Source organism: Carcharhinus amblyrhynchos, chromosome 13, assembly GCF_965287045.1.
Source record: "Carcharhinus amblyrhynchos chromosome 13, sCarAmb.v2.hapA, whole genome shotgun sequence".
Classification (NCBI taxonomy): Eukaryota; Metazoa; Chordata; class Chondrichthyes; order Carcharhiniformes; family Carcharhinidae; genus Carcharhinus; species Carcharhinus amblyrhynchos.
Genome location: NC_137336.1, coordinates 68044549 through 68058612, shown reverse-complemented (window position 1 = coordinate 68058612; position 14064 = coordinate 68044549). Strand labels below are relative to the sequence as shown.

Genomic DNA, 14064 nt, shown 5'->3' with positions numbered 1-14064 from the left:
TATGACCGAGCAAACCCATCCTTAGGCACAACTGGACTCCCTGAAGCCGACCTGATGGTGTCAGCCCAGCCTCACAACCCCCTGAGGCCTGACCCGCTCCACCCCATAGGCCCAACTCTCACTCCAAGCTGACCAGCTGTCCTTATTCTGCTCCCGAGGTCTGACAACCCCTTGCACCATCCACCCCCCTTTCCCAAGTCCAACCCAATCAACCCCCCAAATCCTATCCACTTAGCTTAGACTTTCTCACTGGTCTGTCAATAATGATGGTTCTTCAAACTTATCTGGTTAATGGCAAGTTGTACCGTAAAAAAAGGAGCATGTCCTTCTTAAATCTAACAGTGCTGACGGACTGCTGGTCTGCCTGGATCCTGCCTGGCCTGAGTCCGAAGGAAATTTCGCATAAATCATTTGTCTCAGAGTGGCAATCCAAGGAAGGCCCAATGATTACAAATCCAGACTGCAATGTATATATCATACATTATTAACCCAGACAGTAATGTATTTAGTATATTACAAATCTTGAATACAGTTTTTTTTACAATTTCTCTAGAGACTGATAATTTCTTAAAATAGAAATTTGAACTTCCAGTTACAAGCTAAAAGAATAACATGTAAAGATTTCATATTACTTTTGTAGGCATCTGAGGATGATTGTACTTCTAACCCATTTGAGAGTCAAGACAAAAAGTGGAACTGGGATGGCAACCACAGATGCTTAAACCCAAGAAGTGCACGGGAAATAGTAAATCAATATTTTTGGTGTGATTCAAAGTGTCGTTATGCAATGTGTTGTCCACAGTGAAAGCATCAAGTTTTTGAAATAACTCATGAAATAAAGAACAAGAAGAAAGAAAAATACAGCACAGGAACAGGCCCTTTGGCCCACCGAGCTTTTATCAATACGACGTGTCAGTTATCTGATCGCCTCCCGTTCATGGGTCTATCAAGATATACTTAGAATGTTGCTAATGTGTCTGCTTTCAGCACCTCCACTGGCAGTGCGTTCCGGGCACCCACCACCCTGTGTCTGAAAAACTTTCCCTGCATGTCTCCCCTAAACTTACCACCTCTCACCTTAAATCGATACCCTGTTGTGGATAATTTTGAGGCTGAAAATAATTACGGGGCCTACCATGAAGCAATTATGTTGATCACTCAAAGTTTGAATCTAGTGATGAGTATTTTGATGGCTGATTCCTTTGACTATGCATTTTTCAATACCGGTTGCATTTCCAGTATGTAGGGTGGACTGGCTTAACTGCTACCTGGGGCCTCTTGATGAGACAGGTCGGTGTAAGGTCAAGGACTATCAAAGCTCAATGTTCTTCAGGTTTATAGATGACAACACGTGAGCATCTTTCGAAACGATAGTTCTCTTTTACAGAATAGCTGGGATCAGGCTCCTCGTCAGCACAGATTTGTTCCTGTGCCGTATCTCTTTTCTTAAGCAGACCAGGAGCACAGTGATTAGCAGGTTCAATTCGGCCTTGTGTCACTGTCTGTGTGGAGTTTGCACATTCTCCCCATGTCTGCATGGGTTTCCTCTGGGTGCTCCGGCTTTCTCCCACAGTCCAAAGATGTGCAGGTTAGGTTGATTGGCCATATGAAGTTGTTCGTTAACGTCAGGGGGATTAGCAGGATAAAATGCCTGGGGTTGCAAGAATAGGGTCTGGTTGGGATTGTGGTTGGTGCATACTCAATGGGCCGAATGGCCTCCTTCTGTACTGTAGGGATTCTATGATTCTATCTGCGATTAGGGAAAAAAAGTGCAGATGATGTTAGACATGAAGAATGACTGAACAATTATGTCTTGGAAGACTCTGAGGTTGGAATTTTGCCATCCCGCCCACCACAGAAATCGGAGCAGGCAAGAGGCAGACCATGGAAAAATTGACTTCGGGCGGGATTTTCCGGTTTCGGAGAGAGCGAGGCTGCACCTTACGGGTCAAACCATTACTGCCTGGCATTAAGGAAGCCAGAAGTTCCTCATCAAAGAATTCAAGTAGTAGTATTCTGGGAATAAGAATTGGGTGATCAAAAAAAAGATTATTTGGAGATTAGTTACATAGATAATTTGCGTAGCTGAAGCCACAAAAACCAAAGCTTTACGGTGTGTTGCTGGAATGCTTGATAAAGAATACAATTAACTTGTTGAACAAGACACAGTTGTGTGAAATTTGTGTGAAATATAGAAAGGCACCACCACAACTGTTGTGAGCTTGCCACTAGCTAAGGAATTTGATGATGCAGTAAAAATGGACTTAAAAATATGGGACAAAGATGGCACTGTACAGATATGGCAGCCAGATTTAGCATATCTACAGTATTATCTGGTATGGAGAAGTGGACCATTGTCGATTAAAGTCATGGAGAAAAAGCTGGGAACATAATTAAGAACACCAAAATTCTTGATGATCGCGACAGGGAATTTGCCAATAAGGAATTTCGAGTCCTGTTAAGATCTGAACATCATAGTTATTCACGCTGCCAGTTTAGTAATGGTGTGTGCAAAAGAAACTATGCAGTAATAGATGATAATATTGCATTAAATATTGGCTGATTAACCAAATTGTAAATTGCAAACGAAGATGATGTAGGCATTACATGCAAAGAACTCTTTGCAAATGGTCAGAGGATAAGGTCCGTACTTACTGGTGTATGGCAGGAATCTGAAGCTGGGATAGTACAGTGATACTGTTGCCTCACGTTGCCAAGGACCTGGCTCGATTCCAGCCTTGGGTGACTCAGTGTGGAATTTGCATATTCTCCCTGTGTTTGTGAGGGTTGCCTCCATGTGCTCCCACAGTCCAAAGATGTGCAGGTTAGGTGGATTGACCATGGTAAATGCATGGAGTTACAGAGATAGGCAGAGGGGAAAGCCTGGGTGGGACGTTCTCTTGGAGAGTTGATGCAGACTCGAAGAGCTGAATGACCTCCTTCTGCACTGTAGGGATTCTATCAGATGCTCTGCTTGCTCTAGAAGGGTGAGTTCTAACTTTTCTGCTCAGTTGAATGTTTTGCATACAAGCAGAAAGGCTTTCATTAAAGTTGAGGGGTGCAATTTTTCCCCAAAAAACTAAGTGCTCAATGGGTGGGAATGCAAGAGTTTTTCTCGCCTGTTTTTTGGGTGAGCTTAGTTGAATGAATTTCTGGCACTCTTTCATTAGGGGATTTAATCCACTGGTTAGGAGAAGTGGGGAGTGGGCGAGGGGGGCTAATCCTGCCCAAGAGGCTGGCATTGGACTGCAGAGAGGGCTTGTACGCATGTCTCCCAATGTATTGGGAGATCGATTTGCAAGTGCCTGCACCAGATCGCCAGTCCCAACACCCTCAAATCCCATCGCCAACCTCCTGATTGCTGACCCCACCTTCCCTGACAGCACCAGCCTGGTCTCTGACACCCCCTGCCTCTCCTGCCCCCCGCCCTGGCCTCCGGTCACCGGTCCCATCATTGCCCCCCCGCCCCATCACCATGCAGTGTTCCCTCCTTCCCCACTACCTCCGCCCGCCCACCCCTCTGATCTAGCTCTGACCCTGTCCCCTTGCCACTGCCTAGTGGGCACCACCAGCATGCCAGGCTGACACTGCCATGGCCCCAGGCTGACAATATCAGGCAGCCTAGTAGGCAATGCCAGGTGCTAGGTGGCACTGCCATGGTCCCAGGCTGGCACTGTGCAAGGGCACCTTCCTGTCCCAGAACTCTTGAGGGCCTCAATGGCCTTGGTTCCACCAGCGAGGCTATCATGCCTGGTCCTCATTGCTAGAGATCATAAGTGAACCCGCTGGTGTGGACCTCCACCGGCGGCATCAGAAACTTTAGTGAACCTGGACTATTGAGTCCCAGGCTCGCTAAAGAAATGCTAATTGTATTAGCATATTGTAATCAGCCTCACCCTGTTCCCCGGTGCAAGGCTGATTGTGTTTTAAAAATTAGTCTAGGAAATTTGTGTCGGACGATTCCTGTTTTTGGCCTCCTGCCTGATGTGCCACTCGAGCCGTGCAGCATGCCAGGAATATCACATCTGAAGTTTCAGAGAAAATTTGGTGTGCCTTACGGCATTGAATAAAGCCAATGGAAATACAGTTTTGGCAGGGAGACTGGGTATATTATGAAAGAGAAGGGCAGAAAGAATGGAAAAGCCTGTGATAGGCAGTGAAGAAGAAGTAGCACTTGTTCAACACAGGAATCAAGCTGTGACGATTCATTCTGTGAGGCGAATTGGTACTGACAGATTTGGAACATGATATGAAGAGTGGAGAGGTGCTGTGTGCTTCATATATGCACATAATGGGCAATTATCAGGAGCCGACTGTGGCAAATAGAAAGTTGATTGATGAACGAACTAACACTAAAGTGCATTATTCAAAGGTACAACGACCCAAAGTAGGATGGCATGATAGCACAGTGGATAGCACTGCTGCTTCACAACTCTAGGGACCTGGGTTCGATTCCCGGCTTGGGTCACTGTCTGTGTGGTGTTTGCACATTCTCCTTGTGTCTGTGTGGGTTTCCTCTGGGTGCTCCGATTTCCTCCCACAGTCCAAAGACGTGCGGGTTAGGTTCATTGGCCATGCTAAAATTGTCCCTTAGTGTCCTGAGGTGTGTAGGTTAGAGGGATTAGCTGTTGAGTGTGTAGGGATATGAGGGTGGGGCCTGGGTGGGATTGTGGTCAATGCAGACTCATGGGCCAGATGGCCTCTTTTTGCGCTATAGGGTTTCTATGATTCACAGGTAACATATATGCCTGAAGGGGCCAATGTGTGGAGGGATGCCATCATCATGGGAAGAGCAGGAAAAGCCACTGGTGAATATAAACATTGGTTAAATGTGAAGGATGAACTTTAGGAAATCGGACCTGTGGATTGGAAAAATGATGTAAGGCTGTGCAAGGCCAGAAAGCACTTTGAAAGTTATGTTGTTCAACCAGAAAGAGATTGCGATCCAAATAAAAGATCACAAACTTGCAATCAGGACTCTGGTTGCATGTGGGAATGAGCGGCATGGTGATCCTGCTGCCTCACAGCTCCAGGGACCCAGGTTCAACTTTGGCCTCAGATGTTTGAGGGGCGTTTACACATTCTCCCTATGTCTACGTTGGTTTCCTCCGGATGCTCCGGGTTTCCTTCCACAGTCCCAAAGCTGTGTAGGTTAGGTGGATTGGCTATACTAATTACCCCTTTGTGTCCTAAAATGTGTAGATGGATTAGCCATGTTAAATGTGTGAGGTTTAATGGATAGGGCAGGGGAGAGAGCGTGGCTAAGATAACTGTCAGAGAGTCGGTGCAAACTCGATTCTCTAATGGCCTCTTCTGCACTGTAGGGATTCTATGATCATGTCACAGTCATCCAGGGAGGGGGGGGCAAGTAGAAGCTGGAGCTTGACAAGAAAAGAAACTATGAAACAAGCTAGGAATGTCACTAGAAGCAGAAGACCATAGGGTAGAGAGATTTTAGTCACTGCTAATAATTTGGAAGATAAGCTGATAATGGAAGCAAAACAAAAAGATTTGGAGAGAATTTAGTACTGACTGAAATTCCAGAGGGGGACAGCCAGTCTTGTCACAGGTGGCAGCGCACAGAAAAGGTGCTCCCTGATGGCACATACAAGGCTAAAGCTATATTGGTAGCTCAGGGTAAAGGTGGCACAGCAGTTAGCACAGTGGCACAGTGGTTAGCACTGCTGCCTCACAACACCAGGAACCCGGGTTTGATTCCGACCTTGGATAACTGTCTCTGTGGAATTTGCACGTTCTCTCCATGTCTGCATGGGTTCCTCCAGGTGCTCTGGTTTCCTTCTATAGTCCAAAATGTGCAGGTTAGGGGGATTAGTCATTGTAAAAGTGAGCGGGGTTGCAGAGATGGGGTGAAGGGTAGGGCCTGGATGGGATGCTCTTTCGGAGAATCAGTGTAGATGTGATGGGCTGAATGGAGTCTTTCTGCACTGTCAGGATTTAATGGTTCTATGGGTATTGAGGAGAGATTTGGGGATCAGGATGCCAGGGTGGACTCCCTGACTGCAGGGAAAATAAACTTGAAGATCTTTGAGCCATGGGAGTGCAAACTGCTAGATTAAAAACTGCAGGGTTAGAAACTTCAAAGACACGTATCCTTAAAGCCTCAAAAAAGATGTCTGCAATTTAGAAGGAAAAGTGTGGAAGTTAAACAAGAGTGTTTATGGGTTGAATGATGCGTTATATTTTTCTGTGAGGTTGGTCCTGTTGAAAACAGGCTGCTTTCAGATAAAGGCAGTCCCTATGTTCTATTCGTAATAGGGTGAGCTGTATATGGTGCATTACTAATCCAAACATCAGTGTGTATAGTGCATTACAAAATCAGATATCAGTGTATTATGTATATTTCAAATCCTGACTGTCATATTTATGATATATTACAAATCCAAACTGGAATATATGTAGTACATTACAAATCTAAACTGCAACACACACAGTGCATTACAAATCCAGATAGTAATGTGTAATTGTAGTGATTATTGTGTTTGTTTCTTTAAGACAGTACAGCAGAATAGGGCCAGCTGACTTGAGGGACCAATGACAACTGAGAGTGAGTGATCACCCCAGAGGAGTCCTCTCTGGGACAGAATACACCTGGAAGCCATGTTGTAAGCATTTAAAGAGTGGAGCAGCTGAGTAGGCTGCTCACCCCTGTACCAAGTTTCTCTGATTCAATAACTACCTCTTGTTCTTAACAAAGTCTGAAATCTGCTGTTGATGCCAGAAATGGCATTGCATAAAATATTGGTGACAAAGGGGATCACTTAGATGGTACAGCTTATCATGATTTAATTGAAATTTGGAAAAGGGGGATAACTACCTAAGAGCTTGTTTCTGTGCAAATAGACTGAGTTGTCCAGGTCATGCCAGACCTTGAGGGGTAGACAAAGTAATGGACCCATTGTGGCCAGAATGTCAAGTGGTTTGGAAAGATTTAGAGATTAGCCTTTAGGAGCAAGAGAAATAAAACTTGAGCTAAACAGAAAGGAGAGGAATGTTTGAAGTAAAAAGAAGGTATACCCAGCTAGAAAAAAGTTGTTCTCCAGATTTAAAAGGAAGACATTTTGATGGAAGACAAAAATTGACTGTATTCTGAGGTTAAAAAGAGGAAGAAAAGCCTCAGGGAGTTGCAGAACTTGTCCCAGAAATGCGGGAAAGCTGAAACTGAAGCTGAAATTTGCACATCTTCAAACCTGAATAGAGCATGCAGGGACCTCAGACACTGATCCCTGCACTGAGAGACTGCAGGCAGTGAAGAGTTGCAGTTTTGGAACATAAGCAGTCCTCTACCTGTTAAGAAGAAAATAAACTAAATTGTTTTTTAAGGAAGGTAATGGTCCTAATCATACAGTGTGGTAGCTACTAGTGAAATTAGCAAAACAAACAGATTCAGGAGGAGAGAAAAACAGATTCTCCAGCCAACCAAAAGAAATAAGAAAACTATAGAAAGTCTTCCAACAGAAAAAAAGAAGTTAACAATCTAAAAAAGGGGTCCGAGATGGAGGGTCTGTAGTTTCCCACCAAAACTCCAGAAGCGTGGGAAAAGCATAGAGAATGAGAAACAGCAGTTTTGGCAGTGAGAAAAGGGAAAGTTGATAATCTTAAAGCGGTAATACATTTAAAGTTGTACAACATTAAATGCAACAATTACAAGAAGGAACAACGTACAAGGGACAGGAAGATCAGAGAAAAGTGTATCTCTGAAAAGGGGGTCTGTAAACAATGCAAGATTTCAGCGGAGGGCTAATTAGTCCTCAAGGAACAGTCAACACCAGACTCTGAGTGGGCAGTGAAATACTCCGGAGAAGGAGGCACTGAGATACCTCAGAGAGGCTGGAGCAGTGAAAATCCCAAAGAAGGAGGGCACCGATTGGCTCCAGAATACATCTGGAAGCCATGTTATAAGCACTAGAGCAGCTGGGTAGGCTGCTCCAAGGTACCCTAGGGCTGCAAACCTCAATACCAAGTTCCTCTTATTCAATTTTGTACCTAACAGAATTTGAAATCTCCTGATGACACATGGATTGCAACTACGTAACAATACACCTTACAAATCCAGACTGCAGTGCATAGAATACATTATAAATCCAGACTGGAGATAATATAGTAATTACAAATTCGGACTGCAATGTATATAATGCAATGCAAGAGGCCTTCCTAGTACAATGGAGTTTTATTTGATTCTAAATAATGATTCCCTATTGCTTGGGGCATCTAAAGTAAATAGTTCCTGTGGAACACTAAAGCCTACGCTACAAATCAGAATATTGCAGGTTTCAGCAGAATACCTTCATAAGATGACAAAATTGGCCGCAATCAATTGATATTGTTGGACGTGAGCTGTTTGTGGGGCAGACAGGCATCAGCCAGGGCTCACCGTCCTGATCATGAATGATGATCAGGATTTTGCCTGAAAAGGTGTCTCTGTGGTCAAATACTTGGGCAAGGCCCTAGGAGATAGCCTGCGTTTGACTCCCTTCAAGGTGAAGGGAAGAAAGTTGTAGAGATGCAAACAGTCATTGCGGGTGAGTTGTGATAAATGAAACAATATCGATGAACGTTGTAAAGATATGCAAATATTTTAAACTGTTAAAATAAAAGAACCATGCGCTAAGAATTAGTTCGTAGTCTCACATCTTAAACAATATAAAGGTAAATATTGTTCTGGCATTTGCTATTACTGAATTGTGCAATGTTTATGAACCATTCGATGTAGCAATTTAAACTTGATTATTTTGGCATCTGTCAAGGTTTATTTACATATCCATGAGAAAGCATTTGCTCTGCGGCAGGCAGCTGTGCCTCATTAGATGTCAAGTAAACAAATCATTATAAAACTGTTTTCATTAAGGGAGCAATGATTAAAAAAAGCGATTATCTCCCATAATTGATTAATTAATACTAAAAGAGACAGTATTGCTTTCATTGACTTATATAGTTTGAATTAAAAGTAACAAAATATTAAACCAACATAACACCACATTCTCCCACACACATATATCCCTGTCTTCAAAAACATCCATGGTGAACAAGATAATTGGAATTAAAATACATGGCACCACTCCATGAAGGAAAGAATAATTTGTTTTCATTTTTAAAGAATCATCTACACGCTGGACCATTATACTTTTTAAAATAAGAAAATTGCTCTTGAATAATAGTTACAGATGTGGAATGTGTTAAATAGTGCCAGATGTGATTTTTAAAAATATTTTCTCGTAAAGCCGCAATAGGTTTACAAATTCTATTCTAAACTAAAGTTCACACTCTAAACTTGATTCACAAGTAGTCCAGCCTGGGTTTAAGATTTTACTGTAAGCTCATTTAGAGCAGAGCTGCAGAAGAATTCACCCTTCTTATGACTTATTATATGTGTTCATTTGCCTGATGTGAGGTCTTATCCTCCCTTTGCTTAGCATGATTTACTCTAGGATTGCAACTTAAATAAATTGCTGCAAAGGAAAGATGTCTCTACGTGCTTCATGTAGAAATAACTATCTTGGAAATCAGTGACTTATTATGTAGGCACTAGATTCCACAAATCACAACGAGATAAAGAGTAAATTAACTCAGTTTTTGGTGTTAATGCAGAAAAAAATGAAGAGTTCCAAGCTCCTCTGGGATCCTTAAAATCCACTAAGTACTAGAACCTTAATTTAAATTACATCTGAAGGGTAGCACCACTAACCATCCAAAGCTACAGAAGGGTTTTGCAAAATAACAGAGGCATGAGGGAAAGAAAATTACTAAAATTTTGCTTTGTGCATTCATGTATTTTTCAAGTTGACAGTCATTAAGATAAATGGACGTTACCCACTTCATATCCTACCCAGTAAACTGGCTACCCACTCAGGCCCACTTCTTCAACAGCTCAGTAAACCTAACTAGTGAGTAGCTGAGGCTCACTGTTCCAAGATTTGATCTCCAGCAAGTGTTGGGTTAACAACCTGACGAACAATAAGGGTCGTTTCATTCATTTGTGGGACATGGGCATCACTGGCCGGCTAGCATTTATTGCCCATCCCTCGTTACCCATGGAGGGCTGTTGAGAGTCAACCACATTGCTGTAGCTCTGGAGTCACATGTAGGTCAGACCAGTTAAGAATGACAGGTTTTCTTCCCTAATGGACATTAGTGAATGAGGTGGGTTTTTCTGACAATTGACAATGGTTTCATGGTCATCAGAAGATTCTTAATTCCAGATTTTTTTTATTGAATTCAAATTCCACCAGCTGTCATGTGGAATTTGAACTCAGGTCGCCAGAACATTAGCTGAGTTTCTGGATTAATATTTTAGCAATAATACCATTAAATTATATCATAACAGCCCAGTATGATGAAGGGGTAATTCAGACAAGGCTCTTGTTTCTGATTACTAATCACATGGGCCCCATTGGAAATGCAAATACATGATATTGAGTTGCGGGCAGGATCCATTTCAACTTGCAATGCGCTGCCACCTCCCACTTTTGTGCACCCAGCACTGCCCTCCTCCCCACCTCTCCCAGTACCCCTCCTGCAATGATACTGGGACACTGGGGCATTGGTGCTTCTGGAGCAGTGTTTCACGGGAGTGTAGGTAGTTTTGTGAATTGGTCAGAGGTCAACTTTTGTAAGTAAGTACAGAAAAGCAATGGTAATTCAAATAGTGTACATTTCCTTCTTCACTGTTTCTGTGAACGTCTACATATCTTCCCAATATGAAGATTCTCAAACATTCTGGAGAGCAGGGAAGAAAATAAGTGGGGAAAAAAATCTCTGCTTTGATGTTTGAAATAAAGCTAATTGACTTCTATCAGATTGTAAAATAAAGTGCAAAAAGATGCATTACAAAAATGAATGGAATCCAGTTTAAAGTAACTGTGAACTCGTTTACGTTTTAGCTGTATGTTTGTGGCGCCTGCTGTTGATTGCTGAAAGGGTGATAACTTGTCTCTGGCTTTTCATTCCCTGAACACTTTGTGACTTGAGACCATTTGGATAAGAACACTTAAGGCTATGAGGGAGAATAGATCAGTTACGCTCAAATTTATAAATGGTAAACTATATTTTGTACATATGGTTACAGCACTTAGTCTGAATGTTTTACAGATTTTAGTTGGTGTAGAAATCAGCAACTTGCTGTGTGACAGCAAAAAACAAAAGAATTGAAGGCAAATACCCCCCTCATCTTACTAAATGTTAGTGCATGTCAATTGTCACTTTCGCTCATTCGGAAGTACTTTCAACAAAGGTTGTGAGATTACGTCACACTGCAGGACTGGAGCACATAATCTAGGCTGATGCTTAAATGCAGTTTGAAGAAGGACCTTCTTTCAGATGAGTCATTGAACCATTTTTCTGAGGAAACTAAAGATCTCATGATGTATTCAGGTAAAGACAGAGTTCTTCCAGCCTTCTTCCTTTAAACAATAGTCGCAGGAAAACAGACAACTATTCATTGCTGAACACAAACTGCGGAATTTTCCGGCCCCATCTGCTACAGGAATCGTTGCAGGTGGGACAGGATCATGCAAAGTCCATTGACCTCAGGTGGGTTTTTCTGATCTTAGGGTGAACGTGGCTGGAAAATTTCACACAAGGTGTTTTCATTGGTGTGTACAGTTCTGGTCTCCATATTAGAGAACATAGAACATAGAAAAATTACAACACAAACAGGCCCTTCAGCCCACAAGTTGTGCTGATCATATCACCACCTACTAGGCTTACCTATAACGCTCAATCCTATTAAGTCCCATGTACTCATCCAGAAGTCTCTTAAAAGACCTTATCAAATGTGCCTCCACCACCACCGACAGCAGCCGATTCCACTCACCCACCACCCTCTGAGTGAAAAACATACCCCTGACATCTCCTCTGTTCCTACTCCCCAGCACCTTAAACCTGTGTCCTTTCGTAGCAACCATTTCAACCCTGGGAAAAAGCCTCTGAGAATCCACCCAATCAATACCTCTCAACATCTTATACACCTCTCTCATCCTTTGTCTCTCCAAGGAGAAAAGACTGAGTTCCCTCAACCTATCCTCATAAGGCATGCCACCCAATCCAGGCAACATCCTTGTAAGTCTCCTCTGCACCCTTTCAATAGCTTCCACATCCCTCCTGTAATGAGGCAACCAGAACTGAGCACAGTACTCTAAATGGGGCCTGAATAGGGTCTTATAAAGCTGCAGCATTATCTCCCGACTCCTAAACTCAATCCCTCGATTGATGAAGGCCAGTACACCATACGCCTTCTTAACCACATCCTCTACCTGCGAGGATGATTTAAGAATCCTATGGACCCGGACCCCAAAAGTCCTTCTGATCCTCTACACTGCTAAGAGCCTTACCCTTGATATTATACTCCTTCATCCCATTTGACCTGCCAAAATGGACCACTACACATTTATCTGGGTTGAAGTCCATCTGCCACTTCTCCGCCCAGTCTTGCATCCTATCTATGTCACACTGCAACTTCTGACTTGCCTCCAAACTATCCACAACACCACCAACCCTCGTGTCGTCGGCAAACTTACCAACCCATCCCTCCGCTTCCTCATCGAGGTCATTTATGAAAATTACAAACAGCAGGGGTTCCAGAACAGATCCCTGGGGCACTCCACTGGTGACCGACCTCCATGCAGAAAAAGACCCACCTACAACCACTCTCTGCCTTCGGTGGGCAAGCCAGTTTTGGATCCACAAGGCAACAGCCCCTTGGATCCCATGCCCTCTCACTTTCTCAAGAAGTCTTGCATGGGGGACCTTATCGAACGCCTTGCTGAAGTCCATATAAACCACATCTATCGCTCTTCTTTTGTCAATGTGTTTAGTCACATTTTCAGAGAACTCAACCAGGCTCGTAAGGCATGATCTGCCTTGACAAAGCCGTGCTGACTTCTTTTGAGCATACTAAACTTCTCTAAATGTTCATAAATCCTGTCCCTCAGGATTTTCTCCATCAACTTATCAGTATTATGAAATATTATGTAACAATATAAAATATATCATGTAATTGCCTCGTTGTGTGTTGCAAACATTGTGTGATTCCAAAGGCATTAGAGAAGGTGCAGAAATAATGTGCAACCAAGAGAAGTGCTCTTTTCTCAAGAGAGGTCTTTAAAATTGTGAATGTATGTGACAGGGTAGCCATAGAGAGAAAGTTTTATTGTGGGAGCCCTGAAAGTTGGATCATCAGTATAAATTGTCATTATCAATCCAATCAGGAATTTAAGAGTAATTTCTTTACCCAGAATGATGACAATGTGCAGTGGAGCAAGGTGTCAATCAACCTCACAAAAAAGATTAACTTGTTTTATTACATTTCTGCTTCTGGAAGCTTACTGTGTGTAAGCTGAGTGCTGTCTCCTACATCAAATAGTGAATATATTTACAAAGTATGTCATGTTTATAAGCGTTTTATGATATCCTGTATCATGAAAGATGCTACATAAATGCAAGGTGGCACAGTAGCACAGCAGCTAGCATCACTGCCTCGTAGCGCCAGGGAACCAGGTTCGATTCCCGGCTTGGGTCACTGTCGGCATGGAGTTTGCTCATTCTCCCTGTATCTGCATGGGTTTCGTCTTGGTGCTCCATTTTCCTCCCATGTTCCAAAGATGTGCAGGTTAGGTGGATTGGCCATTTTAAATTGCCCCTTAGTGTCATGGGGACTAGCTAGGGTGAATGCATGGAGTTATAGGGATAGGGCCTGGATGGGATTGTGGTTGATGTAGACTCGATGGGCCAAATAGCCTTCTTCTGTACAGTAGGATTCTATGATTCTTTTCTTTTGAGCCAAATGGCTTGTTTCTACGCAGTAGATTCTACATGCTAAAGATGATTCCCAATGCTCATTGATATAAAGCACTATGTGACATGTTGAGAGATCTGATCATGTTTATAAAGAAAATTTGATCTTCCTTCATTAGTTTTGTTATAACCCCCTTTAGTATAAAATCTAGAAGTAGAAGATATTGGAATTACACAGTGGTCCATCAATATTTTAAAGTGAACGTTAAACTCCATTTTGCTTGTTACTAAATTCAAGTTACTGAATTTTGTAGT

The 14064-nt window shown here is 42.8% G+C and overlaps 1 protein-coding gene across 1 annotated transcript in view; it reads left to right on the top strand.

Moving 5' to 3' along the window:
• LOC145351309 (ran-binding protein 17-like) overlaps positions 1–14064 on the top strand; it is a 925757-nt gene that overhangs the window by 580151 nt on the left and 331542 nt on the right. The window lies entirely within an intron of this gene.